Source organism: Trichosurus vulpecula, chromosome 4, assembly GCF_011100635.1.
Source record: "Trichosurus vulpecula isolate mTriVul1 chromosome 4, mTriVul1.pri, whole genome shotgun sequence".
Lineage (NCBI taxonomy): Eukaryota > Metazoa > Chordata > Mammalia > Diprotodontia > Phalangeridae > Trichosurus > Trichosurus vulpecula.
This window is the reverse complement of record NC_050576.1, coordinates 250305694-250323243: the sequence shown is the minus strand read 5'-3', so window position 1 is coordinate 250323243 and position 17550 is coordinate 250305694.

Genomic DNA, 17550 nt, shown 5'->3' with positions numbered 1-17550 from the left:
GGAAACTTCCAAATTTTATCTTCCTGCCTTTAGACTCTGTACCTTCCATGTGCATTTTTTCTAGATTCCTAGATGTTGCATTCATTGCTTCATTCCCTGGTTCTACTTTTTTCTACATTAAAAAGTCAAATCTAATCCTTTGATTTGGTTTTTTGGTTTTTTGGCAGGTTTTTATGTTTTTTTTCTTTGCTTCCAAATGCTCTCTATAATCTAGTATCATTGTGCCTTTCCAACTTTATCTCTCATTGTTTCTGATCATGGTCTGTCCTATCTAGTCTGATGGCCTCCTTATTTTCTGTGGACAAAGCAGACTTACTCCCACCTTTAGATCTTCCCAAGGTTAATCTCTCTGCTTGGATCCTGATTCCCCTTTCCTTTCCCTCTCCTGATTTATCCAAATCATATCCTTACTTTGTAATCTCCTACAAGCCTCACTAACTGCTTCTAACTTACCTTGATCATAAGGCCATATGGAGTGTTATAGTGTTATAGAACATAGCTGGGAGGGACCTTGAAGACTTAGTCCAACCTAGCAATTCTACAGATGAAGAAACTGGGACCAAGAGAATGGACAGAACTTGCATTTAGTCACACAGAGGACACAAAACATACCACAAGCCCTCCTCCCTCAGTATTAGGAAGCATTCCATCATACACTGTCAATATGGATCCTGCCCTTTTGTGTTACTCTTTTCCTTTCTAATATATTGTAAGATTCCCCCAGGACAGAGATCAAGTAATTATAGAACAAATAGCCAACATTCACTTAACACTTTAGGGTTTGTGCAGTACTTTGCATTCATTATCCCATTTGATCTTCATAAAAATTCGGAGAGGTAGGTTCAATGACCACGCCCATTTTATAGATTAGGAAGCTGAGGCTTGGAGATGCTGAGGTGATTTGTCTGTGGCAGATTTGAATCCAGATCTCCCTTACTTCATTACTGCAGAGGCAGATAGGTGGCACAATGGACAGATCACTGGGCCTGGAGGCAGGAAGACTTGAGTTCAAATCCAGCCTTAGACATTACCTAGCTGTGTGACCCTGGGCAAGTCACTCTGTTGGCCTCAGTTCCCTCATCTGTAAAATGTGGATGGATAGATTCAATATGGAGAGATTGAATATAGTATAAATAAGATATATATATATATTAATTAATTATATTTTAATATATTAATATAATTAATATATTAATGGCAGATCACATAGATGGTCATTATAGATAAATAAGAAGCTGGAAATGATAGATATGTGAATAATTAAGTGGTACAATAATTTTTATATAGATAATTTAAATGTCTATGTGTGAGAAAGGGAGAGAGAGGAAGAGAGAGGGAGAGGGAAAGAGAGAGAGAGAGAGAGAGACAGAGAGAGAGAGAGACAGAGACAGAGACAGAGAAAGAGAGAGAAAGGGGGGGAAGAGAGAGAGGGAGAGGGGGAGAGAGAGAGAGAGAGAGACAGAGAGAGAGAGACAGAGAGAGAGAGAGATTTACTAGATGGATAAATGACAGCAGTTCTCAACCCTTTTGGTGCTCTGCTGAAGCCTATACAGTACTTCTCAGAATGATTTTTTTAAACAATTGAAGGAAATTTCAGTTTCAGTTAAAAAAATTAAGTTGTAGTTTTTAATTTTCCCATCCAAGTACCCAGACTCCCTGAAATCTACCCCCAGATTTCTTTGGGATCTGTGGATCCTATGTTAAGAACCTCTTTGTTAGATGACAATTTCCTTCAGAGCTCATCTCCAGCACCACCTTGTACAGGAAACTTTTTCCATTTCTCCCCACCTCAGCTGCTGGTGCTGCCCCTCCCAATTACTTGGTATACACACACACACACACACACAAACATGTGTGTGTATACGTGTGTCTATATGTGTGTGTGTGATGCCTGCTGACTCCCACAGCATAATGTGATTTTTGATAAAATAGAAGCTTCCTGAAGGAAGAGGATGTTTCAGTTTTATCTGTGCTCCTATGCTGGCAGCAGTGCCTAGAGCACAGAAGGCATTTAATAAACAATGATTGATTGATAAATGCATAGATTGATAGCAAATCAGATTGGTGACCGATTAGTTAGATGAGAAATATATGAATAGATGAATGCTAGGTACAGATATGGTAGATGACAGTTAAGATGATAGATTTCTAGGTCAGTGGCAGTTTAGATAAATGTTACATCAATAGATAGATAGATAGATAGATCAATAGATAGATAGATAAGTTACAATCGAGGTGAGTGAGTAGATAACTATGATGAATGATTGAAAGAAGGCTGGATGGACTGACCGGCAGGCAGATTGACCATGCAACAGTTGTTGCCCTTGGGGAACTTTCTGTCTAATACATGAAACACAAAAATGTAAAAGCAACCTCAATATGTACACATTCATATAATTAGAAGGGTTACTACCTTTTTTGTTAGGGAATATGTCCACACTGATGAACAATGTTTTAGAAATGCACTGGAAAGCTTCAGTTCCATACAGAAAATATTAACTGTCTTATTCTAGGTACTAAATATATGCATATAATGATGTGAAATCATCCCTGCCCTCAAGGAATTTACATTGGAGTGTGTGTGTAAAATATGACACATACAAAGGCAAATATGATACAAGGGAGAATATTGTGAAGGTAACAGAGAGATCTTGACAAGAAGCTCCAGGAAAACTCAAGGTGGGTGTAATTTAGGTTGGGAAATAATACATGTTGAAAATCATTAAACATATTCCTTTCTACAATTTCTTTCCCTATAAGTTTTAATAGCATATACTTTAAAAAAATCATAAATTCTATTTTCCTGGGATAGTGTAATTGAGGTCCTCCTTGGATATGGGTATAAGATCTTGAAAAATTTATGTTAACGCATTGCTTTATTATAAATATCATTGCTGGTATTTAGTCATTTCAGTCATTTCTGACTCTTCATGACCTCATTTGAGGGTTTTTTATCAAAGATACTGGAGTGGTTTGTATTTCCTTCTCTGTATTATAAATATCGCCTAATTTTAAAATGTTATCCATACTAAAATAACTTTTTGATTGAAAACTAAACCCTATAAACCAAACACTACAAAATCAAAAGACTGGACAATGGTCTCCAAACAAGCAGAAAGTAGCTTTAAAAAGCTTCAGTTACCTTTTACATCAGGGAATCTCCATGATATGCAGGAAAGACTCTTGGGACTCAATGTCTCTGTGCAAAGGCAAGTAAGCTTTAAGAACAGTCAGATAGGAGTTCAGATTTGAGGTCCCAGTGATTACTAGCCCATTGAGTTAATCCCTCTGGCTCTTTTGCCATTTTATGTTGAAAGTTTCATAGAAGAAAAGTTCTCCCTAACATAGCAAGTTATAGGAGTGTGTGAATTTTCTTTCAATTTTTTAAAAGAACCTCAATTTCAGATGGCAAAGATGAACATCAGAATGCAGAGCTATTTCAATGAAAATCTTTGCATTTTACCACTTAAAATAGAAATGCTCTGTTAGATTTCAAGAGAGTCTAATATTGTTGATATTTTCATACATGGGCAGGAATGAAGATGTTATGATAAATAGAGATCTTAGTCATCCACAATGAATATTTAAAAGCAAAGTATTGAGTTTTTATTAGTCAGGATACTTTGTTGAAAAGCTCATTTACATAAATTAAGCATTCCCTTGCTATCTTTGAGACTTTTCTTTTCCCTGCTTCAGTAACTTGGTAGAAAAAAAATAGTAGATTTCATGCGGACAATTTCTAATAGACCTTCGAGATATACAGCATCTTGTTAAAAATTCATGCAGGCCAGAATACTAGAAGGTCAGAAAATGCCTTTGAAATTCTGCCAGGGATCTTTTGGATAATTCATTCAGGTTTTAAAAGGGAAATTCCTCATTAAAAGGGACCTAATGCTTATTAATTTATACTCCTAAGGCCTATCTGAATATTAAGTGATGGACTTTGCTAATCCATTTATTAAATATCAAAGACCATATGTTTTCACCCTGTGTCCTTGCTTATTGATTAATTGCCTTAAGCCAATACAGATGAAAGCAGAAAAAAAAAAGTCAGGCTCCCAGGTAATGTTCTGATCTCATCCTTAACCTAATGAAAGATGACTCCCTTCTTCTTCATAGATACATTCCTATATAAAGGTGTATATGATAAATTATAAAAGGAGTTGTCTCATGGCTGTGTGGGTTTTTTTTGCCACTGAAGGTAGGTGGTACAATCAATATCACTATGCCGGAAAATAATTCTTTTGCTTAGTTGTGGTATGTACTGATGTGTCAAAGGGTGATAACAATGCAACAAAACTCAGGCCCGAACAGCTTTTCCAATTGAGACTCAGTCCTCATTTTAAAAATTATATCTTCTATATTTATATCACCTATATTTCTCTCAGCATGCCTCCTCTCCAACCCAGAAAGCCATCCCATGTAATAAAGAATATCATAAAGGAAAAAAAGAGAAGAAAGAGGAAAAAAATCAGCAAAATTGATCAATACATTGAAAAATTCTGAAAATGTATGCAGTATTCCACATCTATGGCCCTCCCATATCTGCAAAGGAATGTTGGTGGGGTAGGAAGGTATCTTCTCAAAGCTCTCTTTTGACTCATACTTATTCTTTATAACTGTGTGACTTGGCCAAGTCACTTAACCCTGTCTGCCTCAATTTCCTCATCTGTGCAATGGCTAGAGAAGGAAATGGCAGACCACTCTAGTATCTTCACCAAGAAAACCCCAAATGGGGTGACAGAGAGTCAGATATGACTGAACAACAAACATTTAATTATTTTATGATTATTCTTTTCATTCATATTGTTGTAGCCAATTGTGTATATTGTTTTCTTGACTACTTACTCAGTTCATATAACTTTCCATTTTCTATTTATTCATCATGTGCATCATTTTTTACTACACAATATTCTATTATATTCCAAAACCACGATTTTTAGTCATTTTCCCCAGGTCTTTGCTACCACTAAAAATACTATTATAAATATTTTGGTGTCTATGAGGACATTCTTCTTGGGATGTGTGCCTAGTGGTAGAATCTTTGAGTCAAAGAGATGGACATTTTAGTTATTTTATTTGCATAGTTCTAAATTGTTTTCTAAAATGATTACACTGATTCACAGCCCCCCCCAAAAAATGTGGTAGTGTTCCTATTTGCTCAAACCCCTCTAACATTCAAATTAATTTCTCTTGTTCATAGCCATTACCTTCTGAGCACTGGTTATGTCTTATGGCAGTATGTCTTTTTGTTCCCTAGACCCCTAAAGAACATTTTGCTTGCGCCTCTCAAATGGACTTAGGTTCTGTTTTGAGTATTTATTATTTATTGACAGTAAGAAATACTTGCCTCTGTGCAGCAAGCAGTAGCTTTTTAGATTCTCACAACAAGGCATTTCCCAGGCATAGGCCGACATCGTCCAAAATTCTATGAGAGTTGAAATTACAGAGACAAAATTGTTTAACTATCTAGGTATTGACATCAAAAGAGGGATAAAATGGGGAAAATATGCTCCATTGCCACCGCTGTCGAGTAGAATGTCACATACAACCAAATAGAAAAGATATTCCCTTCCTTCCTTGAAGACTTCTTGACCCAGGATTCATGATTTTTAAAAACATTTTCATAACTAATTTTCAATATAATGTATTTTCTTTGTATTTCTATGTATTTTGTTTATGTATTTAAAATATCGGCTTAAGGAGTCTATAGGTTTCCCCAGACTAATAAAGGGTTCCATGACCAAAAGGACTATGAATCCCTGAAAATTAAATACTCCAGATGATTCCAGATAACATTGTGTTACTAGTATCAAGACCCAGGATTTCGCAGGGATTTATCAATGAGGTCAAAAGCTACTCAAAAGATACTCACCTAAAAGTCCACACAAGGAAAACAAACATGCATGATAAATACAGATTGCCCAGATTATGAAATATAGTTGGTTGCGTGTCCATTGAGTTAATTCATCAGTCCATAATTACATATGTATCAGAAGGTACCACAAAGGAAGAATAAAGGGGTCTATAACAGAATAGGATATTGATCTGGATTGCATTCAGGGCAATTATGTGGCAATCAGTGATGCTCTGAGGATGGTTCTAGAGATGGGACATGTGTGTGTATACACATACATATATACATAATTCACACACGTATATGTATACACATGTGTTTATATATGTGTGTATATGATTGATAATATAGATATACCTGTCATCCAAGGATCAATATAAGTTCAGAGAGGCTTGCGGTAGGGTGATAATTTTTTATTGGCCAAAGCAACTTTTTAAGATCATATAAAGATTTATAAAGGAAACTGTTATCTGTATTGGTAGAAGGAGCAGTCACACTGACAAAATGTCAATTCCAGGAAATATAGAAGTTTCAGAAAGGTGTGAATCTCAGGAATGGAAAACAACAAAGGCAGCATACTTACAAATCCTTCAATTTGATCTTTGCAAAAATGTTCAAGTATGGATAGCTTTTCCTTCCTTATTGAACTCAGTAGCCAGGAGTGGCTCCTTTGTTTCTGTTAGTCAACAATTCAGAAAATACTGATTAAGCTTCTGCTATGAGCAGAGGAGCTGAGGGAAATGACACTTATACTTTGGCAGGGGAATACCGCTTATGCCGATACTTCTGATGGTATCAAAGACCTTTTCAATGTGATTATACTTTGTAACCTCGTAGATCAGAATCCATCAGTGCTCTCTCATCTTGTGTGATTCATGTCAGCATCTTTCCATAAACTCTCCTGAGAGAGATTATACATGTTGCTGGAGGCCTTTGGTTGTTTTCCTAAGTCAGGTTTAATGGTATAGTCATAGTGTTTCCCTTATCCTAGCAGCATGACTGAACCATATTTTTTCTGACCATATGTGTTCATGATAACTTAGACTCTACTAATTGTACCTAAGCAATCATTGATGACCCAATATTGTCTAATCACACTCACCAGGACATTTTCTTATTGACCTTTGGGTTCACTGCAGTTTGGATTTTTGTCAGTGAGGCTGCTCTCCCACACTTTGTGTAGAAGTGGAGTAGTGGAGACAGGTTATGTTTGGATTGTCATGTTAATATTATTATGGCATTTGCTTTATATTAAATAACTGACATCATGATTTTTCTTTCTTTTCATCTATTGTTAGGGAAATATTTTATATTTATAGTTAATGCTGTCACAATGACTGATTCTGTGGGTGGGGGGCTCAGGAGGTACCATGATGAATAGTAGGATTTCCTCCTCCCTGTGCTCTCATCAGTGTTACTTCTAGAATACTGAGAGCGTTTGAGTTGGAACCATGTGGTGGTAGTAGCCCTTTTCTGGGAAATCCAGGCCTATCAACGTGAGGGCAAGTTTAGATGAGTAAGCTAGTCTAGAGAATGAGTGACCAATCATATTCAGTACCAGCTGCTACATTACAAGGTTGCACCTAGGAAAACTTGGGGTACCCTTTTGCTTTGCTAGGAACCCATTGGTGAGATGTCTTCATTCAAATTTTATTGGATTCCCTGGTGTCACAGAGATTAACTAGAATAGTTTGTTCAGCCTTTCCTCAATTGATTGGTGATGCCTGTACTTTGGAGACTAAAGAATGAGAATAACTAACAGGGCTTTAATCAAAAACGCCAAGTCTAATCCTATAGTCATTCTTCCCTAGTATATGACTGCTGTGTGGCTTTAAAAGTAGGGCAATTATATTCACTTCCTCTCTGTGCCTCAGTTTCCTTATTTTTAAGATGAATAAGTCAAAATAAATAATCTTGAATGTCCTCCTAGTTTGAGACACAAGGCAAATTCTTAGTTTCCCAAGGGAAGCCTTGAGTAAGAGGTTGAACAAAAGAGGAGCCAGCCCAGGTGGCACTTGGGCTGTATTATGGTGACTGTTGACCACGGGATGTGTATAATGTATATGCCACTCAATTCTGGAATGATTTTTGAACTCCTAATCAGCTCATGCTCCTATCATTTGCATTCCCTACCAGAAGCTTAAGGAAACAAATCAAATCAATGAGTCTTTCTTAATTGCTTACTATGTGCCAGGAACTATGTTAAGTGCTAGATGAGATAAATCATAAACTAAATAGCAAAGCACTTAGTTATAGCAGAATAGCAAAATAAATAACAGGAAACCAAGTCATAAAATCATTCTCAGCACTGTCTACCCCACCCAGAGCTATCAGCTCTCCCCCAGATAATTGTGCTGCTTTGGGTGAAAGGAATAAGTCCCACAGAAACTCATGCTGTGAGATTATAAAGGCTTGCATCAAGACCCTCCTCCAGTTTGGTCTGCTGGCAATCAGCTGCAGTTTCTTTGTGGGCCCCTTGACTGCCATCTGAGAATTCCCTCATTGTAGTTGCTACAGTCTCACCACCTTGCCTCCGCAGTCATCATCTGCTCACATTCTGCCCTCTCTTGCTGCTCTTGGATGTTTCTTTGCTTCTCTGTTGATATTGTTTCATAGTTAGGCTGCCCTGGGCCAACATACCTTCCAATCTATTCAGCTCATATTCAGCACTTTTGTTAATCTGATCAACAGCACAGCCATCCCACACATAAAAAGGGTCGCTTGAGCAACTGTCAAGATTCTGTCATCCTATACTTTGTGTCATCATTATTCAAGTAAGTACTTTCCATTCTATTAAATTCCTATAAACATTAGTCAACAAACCAAACCAAAGTCCAGGGGGATCTAGTCCCAAGGAAGTTAAACCTCTGTTCAAGAGATAAAATAAACATTTTTCAATTGAATGACTATGGATGTACCATGGATCATTAGTAATTCATTTACTCATGTATTCATCCATTCAACAAATATTTACTGAGAACTCTCTAAACGCACAATGAGTGTCAGTAATTTCGGAAAACTGAAATTACCTGATGTTGTTGATATCTGCCCAAGGAGAGTCGTAAGGGAGAGGGGTAGGAATAGGGACCAGACCTGTGATTTCATTGGTAAAAGGAGCTCCCAGAAGAAGAAAGCCTCTCTACCAATGAAGGTTGGCACATTCTCTGTAGTATAGTCTTGTATAGAGACATGCCTTATTGAGGTTAAATGACATGCTAGGGTCACATAGCCAGTATGTCTCATAGACAGACAGGTAACAAGCATTTATTTCACCTTTGATAGTTGCCAGACCCTATGCTAAGTAATGGTGATACTCTTATTCATGACATTCTCTATCAGCAATTTAAGTTGGCAAGTCAAGTCAACAAGCATTTATTAAGCACGTATATTAAACCCGTTATTAAGCACATTTATTAAGTGTAGGACTTGAATCCAAGTCTTCTTGGCTTCAAGATCAGATCTCTATCCACTATGCTACACTGACTCTCATAAGACAATTTTATTGGCTAGAATTTAGGAAAAAAATGATTATAGAATGAAGGACTTTTAAAGGCATCACATTTAAATGAGAGTTAAAAAAAACAACTGTTTTTTTTTTTAAAAATCTTGAAAGTGGAATGGACTGCCTTAGGAGATCATGGATTATTCCTTAGACAAAGGCTAGATGAACAATTGGAAGGTATGGTATGTTATAAAGAGAATTCTAAGTTGGGTTTTGGTTGGACTACATGACCACTGAGGATTCTGATTTTAGAATAAGTATCAGATAATTTATTGTGACGACCTTTAAAAAACACGGCAAAATTAAATACATAAACCCAGGTCTCTCAGCCCTCAAAAAATGAGTGACATGATCCTAGCCTGAGTGAATCTTATAACCCACTAACGACTAAGGATTTCTCATTTTAGAGTCATGTGCCAGTCATATTTTGTAGGGTTGCATGACTTAAATTCTGTTGTGCACTATAGATCATTCTTTCATTCAATCCACTCATGGCCAATGGATCCTAAGCTATAGAACAGAATGCTTTATTTTCTACAGAGTTTACTAAAGCAATATTTATAGATAGTTATCTACAACTTGAAGAATTTTTGAAGAGAAGTGCCTGAGATTTTTTTTTTCCTCTTGCATAGCAATGTTTACAGACTTCTGGAATCAATGGAAGTTATTAAGAAGTGATTCTCAACAATCTTCCCATTTCATTCATTCAGAAAAAAAGCTTGCCCAAGGCTATAATTGCTAATGCTCATTGTGACAGAATAATATATTCTAATTGACTTTAAAATACTCCCACACAGCTATCAAATATAGACTCTTTGTAAAGAGTATTTTTACTCTAAAAGTATGGGTCCCCTTGTCTTTACTTTGGAGTCTGTCTCTGAGTCAAGCTCTGACTTTATCCTTTGCTAATATACATTAATTTCTTATCAATGACCAAACAACAGTCCTTAATATTCAAGCATCTCATTTATTTGCATAATTCTCCTGATGTCATTTCTGGATAAAATGTAGAAATTTTTTTCTCCTTATGTTTTAGGGGTAATTGAGATATTTAAATAATATTCTCTTCCCAAGGAAAGTGATCATTCCTTCAGAAATTAAGCGGTCATTAACTTCCCAAAATGTTACATAATGAGGTAGCTAGCTGCCCTGGTGGATAGGGCATTGGGCTCAGAGGCATGAAGACCTGAGTTGAAATCTTGCCTGGATACTTTCTAGCTATGACCCTAAGCAAATGATTTAATCTTTCTCAGCCTCACTTTCCTTATCAGTAAAAAGAGGGATTGTACTTAATGATCTACAAGGTCCTTTATAATCTTTAAATCTGTGGTGTAGTCATCCTATGAAGGTCGTATTCAAAGATGGTGCATCCTGCACAGGAAACACAGAATTATGGAAGGGACTTTGGAATTGACATCATTCAGTCTCCCACACTTCTAAGCTGAACTATAACATGGATTGTAGATTGAACAGATCTTTGTCCCAGAATACAGAAAATTTCTCCTCAGTATAGACACAACTGAGTTTAATATCTAATTATTAAGAATGAGAAGATATAACTGGAAGCTACCAGTTGGAGCTTACTGTGACCAAAGTCCTCATGCCATAGAGAGCTCCTCTTCTGTATTTGGCATACTCTCGACAATATATTTACCCAAAGGGAGGTCCTCCTTGTTTCCTGCCCTGCTCCCTTGCTGTGGCCTCCCAAGCAATGTGTTTTGGTGTCCTGACCCCTCAGGCCCCAAAGTTAGATGACCCCTGCAGAGTCTCTCTCACTCCACAAAGTGCAGTCATAAGATCACATGTTTGGAGCTAGAAAAGACCAGTGTCCAGAACCTCTCTCCCAATGGGGACCTATGTCCCACAGCCTCTCCCCAAACTCTACCTGGATTTATCTTAAAAAATTGACTTAAGATTATTTTTCATGTAGATGTTTTGAAAAAAAAATCACACAGATTTTCATGAGATTATTTTTTATTCTATTCTACATTGTATGAATCCTGCCCCCAGCACCAAAATGATTTAAGTTGTGCTCTTCTTCTAAAACATTAATAAAAAATGATAATCCTTACTTTGCTTAAGAAATTCCAGTATAAGGAGTTCTTTCTTTGGGAGGCAGCCCATTTCACTTCTGTACAGCTCTAACTGCTAGAAAGTGCTTCCTCATCCTGTGCTGAAATTTGTATGCAGGATAGTAGATAGAGTCCTGGACTTGGAATCAGGAAAACCTAAACTGTAATCCTGCCTCAGACACTTATTAGCTGTTTGCCCCTAAGCAAGACACATAACACTTCTCTGCCTTGGTTTCCTCATCTATACAATGGGTCTGATAATAGCACCTACATCACTGGATTCTTCAGAGGCTCAAATGAGGTAATGCATGTAAAGTGCTTTACAAGCTTTAAAACATTATACAAGTATGTTTTTATGAACTATTCTTAGAAGATAGCTAATAAATCCTATCACTCTCTTTCTTTTCAAAAATAATCCTGGTCACAATTTACTAGCTCTAGTTTGTGCAGTAAAGAGAGACCGGAATTATCACATCCCTTGTTCTGGGCACTAAATTTTTACTAATGTAACCTAAATCTCATTGTTTTTGGCCATGATGTTACACTGATCATTATTAGCATTCTGCTTAATGGGGGTGCTTATGAGGAATGGACCAAAGTGATAATAATGAGAGGCTCATCTGGCTTTGTAATTGTTTCCAGGTGCAAATCTAAGAGCAAAGAAAAGGCCTGGCAAATGGCTCCATGAAGATAGTGGGAGAGTTTTATAAGTCACTCTCTTTTTCCCTAGAAGGGAAGTTCTACCTGGTAGATCAAAAGCCTAACTGTTAAACCTCGAAGACTTTTTTTTTAAAGGCAATACTACAATTAAAGTAACTTTTTTGGTTAAGTTGAGTCAATTCAACAAGTATTTACTAAGCACTTAATTCATGTCAAGCCTGGTGATAGAAAAACAAAAATGAAATATTCCCTGTCCTCAAGAAGCTTACATTCTGTTGGGTATAGAGTAGAGTTATTTCCTTCTACCCAGTGAAGCACTTGGATGAAAGGATGGTAACTATGTTGCTCATAAATTTCACAGACTCTTTCCCTCAAAATTCCAGTTCTTTTTTTATTGATTACTGGGGACATGATTAACTGTGTGGAGTTTCTATGATTGAGCAGAAGGCAGGAGGATATAGGGTAGCAAGCAAGAAAAAAGAGTAAGATATTATGCTAGGAGTTTATTACTCTTCTATTTGCAAAAACTGGCCCATAGTGTCTGGCAGCAGTGTAGCCATTTTACAAGGAATAGATTGGCTTTCATGGTGCTGGTTAGCCACCAGGAGGGTGCTCCCATATTCCAATCCTGGAAGCTATATTTCAGAGCTGCTGACTGATGGCCTCTCTCCACTAAAAATTTTCAAACAACATCTGTAATTTGCCTAGGAAACACTTATATTGACCCAATACAGGCTATCTTCCATGTTGACTGAGATGGCCCCTGGGCCTCCTGACTAATGATTTGGTCGGGGTGGGGTGGGGGTAGGGAAGTCCTGACCATGAAGAACCATAGCTGAGTCAAAAAAAATGAGAAAGCTCCATGTCCTTCCAGGTGAGTCTGTCACAGAGAGTGATGGATGACAGGATTCTGAAGAGTGACAAACTTTTCAAGCACCTGAGCCTAGAACAGAGTAACTGGGTTTTCTTGGCAAGAGACTGAAGTAGGGTTCTGTCCTCAGATTAACTGTCCAGTCTTTCTTTGCTGGGGGATATCTTGAGCCTTCAATTACAAACAATGTAGATTTGGTAGGTTGCAAGTGTCATTACCCAAAGTAGGATTGCAAGGCAAACAAAAGGGTCTGAACTGAATGAGTACAGTTCAGCGAGCAGTAGGACTGGGATCCTTTGGGTTTCTTCTGCAAAAAAAAAAGCCTTTTTTTGATCCCCCTTAACGTTCATGACTTCCCCCTAAGATTATCTCCAGTTTATCGTTTATATATCTTGTTTGTATATAGTCGTTTTCACGATGTCTCCCCCCACCCCGCCCCATCAAATTCTGAGCTCCCTAATGATAGAGAACATATTTATTTTTTCTTTCTTTGTATCTACACCACTTAGCACACTGCCTGGAGCATAGTTGGTTGGTTGCTTGTTGTCCTTCGACAATGACCTCTTAAAGAGGGCCAAAATGATATCACTATGCTTGAGTCAAGATTCATTGTGTCCAACTGTGGCTGCAGGTTGGGCACAAGCACTCTGTGTGAACATTTGGAGTGGATACTCCAAACTTGTGCATCCTGCATTTGCATTGAGCTATTTCAATTCTGCTTTGTTCATAGAGCATGGCACCTTCTCTGATGTGGGAATGTCATGCTGAGTGGTCCTGTGCCAATGTCTCCCATGTCACGCAATCAATTCCATAGTTCTTGAGAGAGACCTTGAGAGTGTCCTTGTATTACTTCTTCTGACCACCATGTGAATGCTTGCCCTGTGTGAATTCTCCATAAAATAGTCTTTTTGGCAAGCAAACATTTTGCATTCGAACAACATGGCCAGCCCATTGGAGTTGTGCTCTGAAGCAGAGTTTGAATGCTTGGCAGTTTAGTTCAAGCAAGGACCTCAGTGTCTGGTAACTTATCCTGCCAGGTGATCTTCAGAATCTTCCTAAGACAATTCAAACAGAAGTGATTCAGTTTCATGGCATGGTGCTAGTAGTCTGACCAGGTTTCACAGGTATGCAACAATGAGGACAGCGCCACAGCTCTGTAGACCTTCATTTTGGTAACCAGTCTAATACCTCTTCTCTTCCATACTTTCGTGGAGCATAGTAAGCACTTAACTAAACGCTGTGTTGACTTGACTTGGCTTGGTAGTGGGTGTCAGAGACTTGGCTCAGGTCAGAAGATTCACTTATATTCATTTGTGGTACCAGGAATGAGAGAGAAAGGGGATGGGGTGGGACAGGGGGGAGACAAAGCAAGAAAGAGAGAGGCAGAGAGAGACATGGACACAGAGAAATTGAGCCAGAGAGACACAAAGAGAGCTAAAGACAGAGTGAGTGAGAGAATGAGCAGCAAAGGTAGATGATGCTAGAGATTGTGTGGAGATAGATCTGACAGGACTTGGGAAGTAATTGTCTCTCTCAGATAGACAGAGAGAGTAATAAAGAAGTTAACTACTAGGCAATCCCAAGAAAGTGGTGAAGAAGCAAGGGAGAAATTCAATGTAGCTATTAAATGAGCCAAGGGTAATGGAGGGAGGCCTTAAATCAAGCTACGAAGCAGGTACCAGCAGCACAAGAGTATAACAAGGTGTCTGCAGGAAGAGGCACAGCATACAGTGGAGATGAGGAAGGAAGCCATAGAAAGAGGAGTCAAGAAACAAGACAGGGCATGTGATCTACTAGAGAGAGCATCCTTTGCCTGACAATAGCCCGTGCTGCTCCTCCTGCTCAGCTTTTAAGGTCAACTGTCCTGCTAACCTAGAACCTGACACTCCCTAAAGCATGAGATAATATTCACAGTATCCACACTCCATCCTTTGGATGTGAAGCCTCAGGTCTGTGATATAGCTGTCATTAGACAAAGTTCCTTTTCTTTTCTTTGCTCCTCCTTCCTTCCTCCCTCCCTCTTTCCCTCCTTCCCTCCCTACCCCTCTCTCTCTTTCCCTCCCTCTCTCCTTTCCTCTTCTTTCCTTCTTTCCTTCCTTCCTTCTCTCCTTCCTTCCTCCCTCCCTCCCTTCCTTCCTTTCTTTCTTTCTTTCTTTCTTTCTTTCTTTCTTTCTTTCTTTCTTTGCTGGTCTTACATTCTTCTCCTCAACAACCCCCTGAAATTGGCTTTTGTACCCCTCTCCATCTTCTTCGATTCTTTTCCCTTATGGATTCTTTCTTTGGTTGTTCCTTCCATTCTTCCTTCTAGTTAGTCAAAGAGCTAGAGAGCCTCCTCACATTCTTTCACTATCTTCTTGGGCACAAAGACTTCCAGGGTTTGAGAGTACCAGCAACTAGTGAATGTTTTCAGAAAGAACACAAACAGCACAGACTCTTCAGGTATTTGACAGCCTTCTCAGTTTACAAACCTAAAACCAACAAACAAAAAACAAACAAAATTCCCCACCTTTAAAGAATTTGCATTCTACAACTACATACATACATAAATACAATGTGGCTTCAACAGGAGAGCCCAAAAAACTGTGAGATCAGGAAACATACTAGGGAGACAATGGCAGCTGAGCTGATCCTTGAAGGAAGACAGGGAATCAGGAAAGCAGCAGAGATCAGGAAGGAGTGCATTTCAGGCATGAGTATCATCCTGGACAAATAAATGCATGGAGGGCAGTGATGTGGATGAAACACCAAATGACCTGAATGAGATAAACTACTCTTCTCTGTTTCTCCTTTGGAAGCATCTCCCACCCCCAAACCCCTCCTGTTTTCTAGTGAGATCCTGGTTACATGAAGGGTCTTCAATAAGTGCATTAAGCTGGCCCACTGAGCATGCATTCCCTGCTAATATTTACCAAATAGCCTCTAAGTTCCTTGAGGACAAGGACTATTTCACGGCATGTCTTGACACTGGACTCCAATGACTCTGGAGGAGAGAGTGAGGCTGATAACTTTGCACAGGCCTGCCTCACTTAAATCCAATTCACTTGCAAGTTGAGACATTACCCATCTGATGTGTCATCGGTCCTCTTTGAGAATGAAGGATGAACGACAATGTTTCATTTTTGCCTTTATGCCCTCAGTGCCTGGCACAGTGGCTGGCACATGGTAGACATTTAACAATTGCTTGTTGAATTGATTTGCTAGCCTCTGCTAATATGCCCAGGTGTGAGCAATTAGCTAGAATTTATAGTGTTCCATGGCTCATAACACACTTTCTGTAATTTCATTTGATCCTTTCAACAACCTTCTGAAATAAGTGGTACCAGTATTCCCACTTTGTCTGTGAGGAAGCTGAAGCTTGGAGATGTTGAATAAGTTGCCGAAGATCACCCAGCTGGTGACTACTAGGGGGTGGGACTTGAACCCAGGTCCTCTGATTCCAAATCCAGACCATTTCTTATATGTTTCATACTATCCTCTTAGCAAATACCAAACACAATGACTTTTGTCAGTTCCCCCCAAATCTCATAGCCAGAGGATGAGTTTTGGAAAGGATTTTGTGGTAGTGCAAGTAAAAAGACTTGGGTCGATCCTGGAGGGAAATGTCACATATAATCCATTCCGTTCCTTGTGCTTGTAAATGGTCTTTGTCCGCCTGCCTATTTTTTCTAGCCGTCCTGCTCCCCATACGTGCCAGGTAAAGGCCAGATGCCAAGCAATTTGAAATGCAGAAGCTCCCCACAGTGAAGCAATTATTGCCTTGGAGGGTCTTATTATCCTCATCCGGCTAAGATTTCCTTGCAGAATAAACAGACTTTTTACTGTGATGTATTTACCAAACTCTAGCAGGTGAATTGTTCGAGATGCAGATACACCTGGCTGAGCTGGCAGACATGTCATAACAGTCTACATCAGAGAGCTTGTGATCAAAAATAAAGTCATGATCCTCCCTCCTCCCCGGTTCCACACACTCCTGACTCCTCCAGCAGGCTGGTAAAGGGTGACTATTTCTCTGCTCATCTTCCTGGCTTCTATCCTACCCAAATCAGGATGGGATTTCACAAGAAGAGGTCTTGATCTGAGAGCTTATGAAACACAATGCATTTGGGGCAGCATTGAAGGAGCTATGAATTGGGCCAACTGTTGAAGAAAACAATTTAGAATTAGGTGAGAAAGCTGATTAAACTAGTCATACCCTTTGACCCAGTGATCCCTCTACTGGGCATACATTCCAAGGAGAGCTAAGTTAGAAAGAAAGAAATATGTAATATTATATATTACATATAATAAATACATATTATTTATAAATAATATATTATATATAAGAGAAATATATAGAAATAAAATATTAACAGCAGAACTTTTGGAGTAGTAATAAACTAAAAGTTAAGAAGGTAGATACTCATTGATTAGGGAATAGTTAGCCAAACTGTGGTCTATGGATATAATGGAATATTATTGTGAAATAAGAAATGAAAAATTCAAAGAAACATGGAAACATTTATAGACACTTATGAAATTAACCGAAACAGAAGAATTATACAGGGCCTGTGGGAAGAGAACAATCACTTACCGGCATTGTGCTGAGCAC